Source organism: Myodes glareolus, chromosome 21, assembly GCF_982192425.1.
Source record: "Myodes glareolus chromosome 21, mMyoGla1.1, whole genome shotgun sequence".
Taxonomy (NCBI): Eukaryota; Metazoa; Chordata; class Mammalia; order Rodentia; family Cricetidae; genus Myodes; species Myodes glareolus.
This window is the reverse complement of record NC_142046.1, coordinates 20,267,962-20,274,612: the sequence shown is the minus strand read 5'-3', so window position 1 is coordinate 20,274,612 and position 6,651 is coordinate 20,267,962. Positions and strand designations below refer to the sequence as shown.

The 6,651-nt window shown below is 48.4% G+C and overlaps 1 pseudogene; it reads right to left on the bottom strand.

The window, feature by feature from the left end:
- Nucleotides 1-703: 703 nt before the first annotated feature.
- On the bottom strand, nucleotides 704-1,513 carry LOC146890513 (aurora kinase C pseudogene; annotated as a pseudogene).
- Between the last annotated feature and the right edge of the window lie 5,138 nt (nucleotides 1,514-6,651).

Sequence of the window (6,651 nt, the reverse complement as noted above, 5' to 3'; positions counted from 1 at the left end):
TCTTCTTCTTCTTCTCCTTCTTCTTCTTCTATTCCTATTATTCTTAGGATCTATCTATCTATCTATCTATCTATCTATCTATCTATCTATCATCTATTATGTATATTGTATTCTGCTTGCATGTATGCCTTCAGGCCAGAAGAGGGCGCCAGATCTCATTACAGATGGTTCTGAGCCACCATGTGGTTGCTGGGAATTGAACTCAGGACCTCTGGAAAAACAGGCAATGATCTTAGCTGCTGAGTCATCTCTCCAGCCCCCTAGGATCAGTTTTTAGTGGTGTCCCAGATTTACTGGGTATTTTGTGTTAAAAATGTGTTAGATTTAACGTTTTCTTTGACCAATGTACCTATTTCCTCTATTGTATCTTCAGCGCCTAAGATTCTTCCATTCTTGTATTCTGTTGTTTATACTTGCTTCTGTAGTTTCTGTTCGTTTATCCAGATTTCCCTTGGTTTATGCTTTCTTTGTTGCCTCTATTTCCCATTTCAAGCCTTGAACTGTTTCATCTGTTTGATTGCTTTTTCTTGGTTTTCTCTAAGGAATTTGTTGATTTCTTCCATTTTTTGCTTGCCCTTTCCTCTGCTTCTTTTTTTTTTCAGTTTTAATTCACATATTAAAAGAGAAAACAGGCAAAACAGACGAAGTAATAGAGCCTGGAGAACTTCCTGAGTAAACACTTAGGAATGGAGGCAGGCAGGGCTCAGGAAGCCATCTGATTACAGGGAGGCAGCATCCTATGAGAGTGGTCCTGGACCCAGGTTCAGCCGCTCTGAGGGATGCTACCTAAGAAGCTTAGAGATCAAGCCCTGGGCCCCCACAGGCACTGATTGAGGAACCTTGAGGTTGTCTTTGTGTGTCTTGTTGTGAGTGCTGCTCTTGAAGGGAGGATTTCCCACCAGCAGCTCATAGCAGGGCACCCAAGACACCACAGGGCCACCTTCTCATCCTATGTTCTCCCTTCAATCATTTCCGAGGACAAGTGGTCCAGAGTCCACACACTGACTTTGTCCTGAGAGAGAGGGTATGCACAGACCCACCAAATTCTGTGGTCTTCATCTAAACCTGAGCTCCAGCAGGAGAGTCTCTGCCTTGATGTCCCCATGAATCACCTTCTTCTCATGACGGTAGGTCAGGGCATCTTCAAACTCCTCCATTATTGTGACTGTATGCTGCCTCTCCAATGCGTGGTTTCTCTGAAGCTCCTTGTAGAGCTCATCCCATGGAGCATATTCCAGAATTAAGGATACCCTGAGAGCATAGTGAAAGTAGTGGTAGAGACATAGGATATTCAGGTGCTGTAGGTGAGCCTGGATCTCTGCCTCCCTTCGAAGCCGGCACTCCAATTCCTCCTCCTCTATCTGGGACTTGAAGAGGACCTTCAGGGCCACAGTGAAATGGTTTTCCTTGAGATGAGTCAGACACACATTCCCAAATTTCCCCTTGCCCAGAGAATGCCCTATTTCAAAGGCATCAATGGTGAAAGCCTCCTGGTTGAGGGGCTGGGCCCCATCTGGCCAGTGGTTGTCAGTGACGCTGTGCTGAAGGGCAATCACTGTCTTCCCCAAATGCTGGAGAAGAGGTGACAGCAAGCTGAAGTCCTACTGGCTGCTTGGTTCCAGCGGCCCCTGGAAAGAGTGGGTAACGTTCTGGCTGTGGTCTCTCCCACCACCCAGAATGCACCAGCCCACTAAGGGACACTGGTGACAAACACCTTCGACTTCTTTAAGGGAATTTTTAAAAATATTTATTTATTTATTATGTATACAATATTCTGTCTGTGTATATGCCTGCAGGCCAGAAGAGGGCACCAGACCTCATCACAGATGGTTGTGAGCCACCATGTAGTTGCTGGGAATTGAACTCAGGACCTTTGGAAGAACAGGCATTGCTCTTAACCTCTGAGCCATCTCTCCAGTCCCCAGGAATTTTTTTCATTCCTCTTTAAGGACCTCAATCATCGTCATAAAGTTCTTTTTAAGGTCATTTTCTCCTGCTTCATCTGTGCTGGAATCTTCAGGTCTTGTAGAACCTCTAGTCTCTGCTGGTGTCCCATTGTTCTTCTTGTTGTTGAGTGTATTACCTTGTTGTCTACACGACTCTGCCTCCAATTGGTATAGGTGGAGCCTGTGCTTCAGGGGTCCCTCGTCCTTCAGTTGGTGCAGTTGGGTACTGTGGCTCTGTGGAACACTCCTTGAGGTGCCTACTCCTGCTCGTCCCTTGGAGGGATAGTACCTTCGGCCCCAAACCTATACGGGATGAATGCTGTATAGAGGCTGAGAGGACGGAGTTAGCAGACAGACCTTGCTGGGTGTCCTCTCTCCGTCTTCTTAGGGTTAGAGACACTGTTTAGTCTTCTTAAGATTCCAAAGGATAGGGCTTTGAGAGCTTCGGTAGCTGACAGATTTCTGCACAGATTCTAAAAGGAAGAATTTACCCAGTACATCTTCCCAGGGAGTGCGCCTCATGGGAGGCCCAGAGCGAGAGAAAACACTCTGGTCCCAAAACCAGAGCTAAGGGAACACACATTGCCCCTTGAACCAGAGCCTGTTAAAGAAATTCACCCTGGCCCTAAAATTAGAGCCTAAAAGATAAAAAGAACCAGAGAAAGAAACACAGTTTGGCCCTGAAGTTAGAGGCATCTCTGACCCAGACACAAAAGCAACCAATCCTCAAGCAGGAAAAACCAACCAATCATGAGCAGTAAAGTAGTAACCTTTAGTCTAGAGACTACTATGACCTTTACAGGACCTTAGCCTAAGGAAGTAGCTTTCTTTAGTCTAGAGGCATGACCTCTCCCTGAATCCTAACACCAGGAGCTCCTCCCCCTTATAGAAGGAGCCAATCAGGAGCAGGCAAACTCCTCGCCCATAGGGGTTAGCCAATCACAAGCCTGTGGGCTTGGAAGTCCCAAAGCCTTACCCACTATAAAACTGCTTCCCTGCTCCACTCAGGGTCTTTCCTGCACTGCTGCTGCTGCTGCTGCTGCTGCTGTTGCCGCTGCTGTTCCCCGCAGACGGGAAGGCCTGAGTTAAGTCACAATAAAGACTCTTTGCTTTTCCATCAGTTTCAATCTAGTGTTGGTTATTTGGGGATTTGAACTTTGGGCATAGCAGTAGCAGGAGATGGAATTTGAGAATGTGGGTTTTGAGTCTGCCTTCTTTTCTGCTACAGTCTTGGGGCAGACATCAAAGAGATTAGTATCGTCTCTACCCAGCTAACAGATGGAGCTGTCCTGTTCACAGGTGAATTGTGTAGATCAAGTCTTAAATGTCAAACTAACCTTGCTGTTAATGGAGAATAAGAAAGGTTTATTTATTTGGGAATAAACTCACAGAAAGGGTAGCAATCCACAGTCCTCTGCATGTGCTGGGAACTGGAACTGAATCCAGCAGTCAAAAGGCCTGTGTATGCTTTTTGTCTGCATTTACACATGAGACCACCCCCAAAGTGGAGTGGTATCTTAAAGGCTATTGGCTGAAGGAGTTCCCATAGCACTTTACGTTCTGGGGACAACCTCACTCCAACCACAAGTTCACATTCCACTCCCAAATCTCCCTCCTACTTCCCCTTCATGGTCCCTCATCCTTGTCTCATAACATCTGGACCCAAAGATCTTTCCTCAACCGCTCTGTATGTCTCCCTGGAACATTTCAGATGAAACCTACTGCCTGTGGCCTCTCTGGACCAAGTGAGCTCATTCAGTGTGATGCCCTTGAGAGCAAGCCACACGCTGTCTCTGTCAGCGGACTGGTCCTTTTCAGTGCTGGCTGGTACTTCACTGCGTGGACACACTACAGCTTGCCTGTCGTTTCTAGTTCTAGGTCATTAAAAAGAAAACTTACCTGTAAGCTTTAGTATGATCCTGTTTGCATTTTTCTGTGTACACTTGGAAGAAATTGCTAGACCATATGCTGAGTATGTATGCCAACATAAGAACTCATAAACTGTTTTCCATGGGTACCCCTCCTGTGTTCCCCCAACACAGCACACAAGTTGTATTATCTACAATGTCTTGTTGTTGTGTTAGGCATGTGGCATCTTCATTTCCCTGGTGGCTGGGATGTTCCCATGGGCTTGTGAGCTTGGCTGTCACCCACATGTCTTTCTTGGCCACGTCTCTCCAACACTGTTCATGTCAACGGGATGGTTGCTTTCCTAACGTTACGGTCGCATCTTCCTCACTGACTCTAGAGTTAGTTGTTCCTGGGATTTGAAATGCTTTTTCAATGCTTGTTTTTCTGTTCAGCTGACCGTGACCTACAGAGCTGTTCTCTCTGTGAGGAAGCCCACCCACTAATTTCCCTTTACAGGGTGATTCCTGGCTGGCAGAGGTCAGAGCTGCCTTGCCACCCAGGACATGACAATCCGTTCTTTGTTCTCCTCTCACTGCCTGGAGATCAGCAGGGAGTCCAGGCCTGCAGTCCTGTCAGAGCTTCATTGTGAGGAACGCCCAGGCTGTCATCCAGGTCTGCTGACCTGCCTGCGGTTGGACAATCTTATCTCTGGAGACTGCTTTTGTACCTTTATCAGAAACTAAATTGTATTTCATAAAGGGTAATTTAATGAGAAAGTTAGCATTGTGAGCACTGGGACTTGGTTCTCCTGAGGACCCTCTGAGTCCTCAGGACATTTCATGTGATCTCAGGGAGCGGGGGGGCCCAGCCCCACTAACCTCTCAGTTTCCATCCATGCTGATGATGTATCAGCCAGGTTTTCATCATTGCCTTAAATACGCGAGAGGACAACTTAAAGAAGAAGGAATTATTTTGGCTCCTGGTGTCAGAGGTTCTGCCCACGATGGTTTGGTCTCATGGCCGAGGGCCTGTGGTGAGCCAGAGCATCATGGCAGAGAAGGTTAAGTGGAGCAGCTGGCATCTCCTGCCGTCAAGGAAGCAGAGAGAAGGACAAGGGGCCTGGATAAGATTTAGCTGAAGGAGGTGTTCTCTATGACTAATTTCTACAAGCCCCAGTCTTGGTCTGCAGAGTCTCCCCAAATAAGGCCACCAACTGGGACTAAGCCTTCTGCATATGAAACTGTGGGGGAAGCTTCAGACCCATCCATGACAGTGTGGTTATCAACCTCAGGGTCAGAGAAACACAAAAGGGAGGTGCAGGCACTTGACCGGGTGTCTCTGTGTCAGGAAGTGTCTATCACAGCTTCAGGGGACTCAGTGTTGGCCGTCACCACTGCCAGCCACAACCTACCACGGGCACTGACTCTTTAGGCTTCACACTGAGTCCACAGCTGGGCTTTCAGGATGATGGAGATACAGTCTCTGAAATGGTCTACTAGACAGACATGGGGACAAGTTGCAGCCCACTGTGTGGCTGATTTGTTGATTGTTGACATTCCATTGCTTGCCAAATGGGACTCACCTCTAGGCAGCCGCCTCCTGCCTGGGTGCTGTGGTGGGAGCCATCAAGTTCTCCCTACGTGGAAATGTCACGTAAGGCCCAGACACTGGCCCTCCAGGAGAACCTACACAGAGCAGCACCATGAGGCTGGGACCTCACTGAGAATAGGGGCAAGGGTGCAGAGGGAGGTGGCCAGAAGCAGGCAACCCCACAGCAACCGCCACCAGGAAACAAAGAAGTTACCCAGGGAAATACTTCAGGCCATGCAGCATTGGGGATGGGAAGCTCTTCTGTCTCACTTTTTCATCACCCATTGGTGGCTCTGGCATCTGCACTGCTGTGTCCTGAGAGCATTTGCCCTCAGTAGAATATAACCTCAAGTCCCAGATGCTGTCCACCCTGGGCTGGCCCCATGTCCTGTCCTACCTAGAGTCGAGCACTGCCCTCCACACACGCTGCCATTTTCCTAACACAGCAGCCATGATCTTCCCAGAGCAGCTTCAGCTCCTGCAGGAGCTCAGCATCCGGCCTGTTGATGTTTAGTCATGGAAGGAGGTGCTGGGGAAGTTACTGGATTCTAAGAGTCCACTCTGTACCTCCCACCACCCTAAAGGGGATTCTGAGCTAGCTACATGTGGTCCCCTGGTCTCAGGGGGTGCTGGAGTGTGCAGACTCTGAAGGGTTTAATTGAAGAAATGATGGAGAAGTCACCATCCATGCTGGGCAAGACTTATAAGTGGTAGGGTTGCTTTAGGATCACGCATGCTCTGTCAATAAGCCCAAGTCTTTGGTTTTCCAAGTTGGAAATTGGTAAAGTTATTCTTTGGTTTTGGTACGCATCTGATGGGGAGATATTTGCTCTTGTCTCCCCAGGAAAAAGTTCAAGCCACCTAACTGTTCCCTTTAGTGTCTGTTGCCACTTTAACTGGACCTGCGAACACTGGGAGACCTGGGACACAGCAAGGGAGGGGACAATGGAATCCGGGACAATGGAATCCAGAGGCTTCCACTGGCACTCAGAGCACTGTTGGTGCCCCAGGCTCTGCCAATTGTGTGTGTGTTATTCTCCTCCTGTCTCCAGGGCTGAAACACATGTAAGTGGTCAGGTTCTTAGGTAGATGGTTTGTACATGCGAGGTACAGCAAGGACTGACCAGTGATAAGGAAATGCTGGCCTGGTTCCCGAGCTCTGGTCCCAAAGAGCACAAGGACCCTCCTCTCACACCCACGTGCTAGCTGCTTTCTGCTCAGCAGCATTTTCTGTGGTGGTTGCCAAGGACTGGTTCGTGCTGAT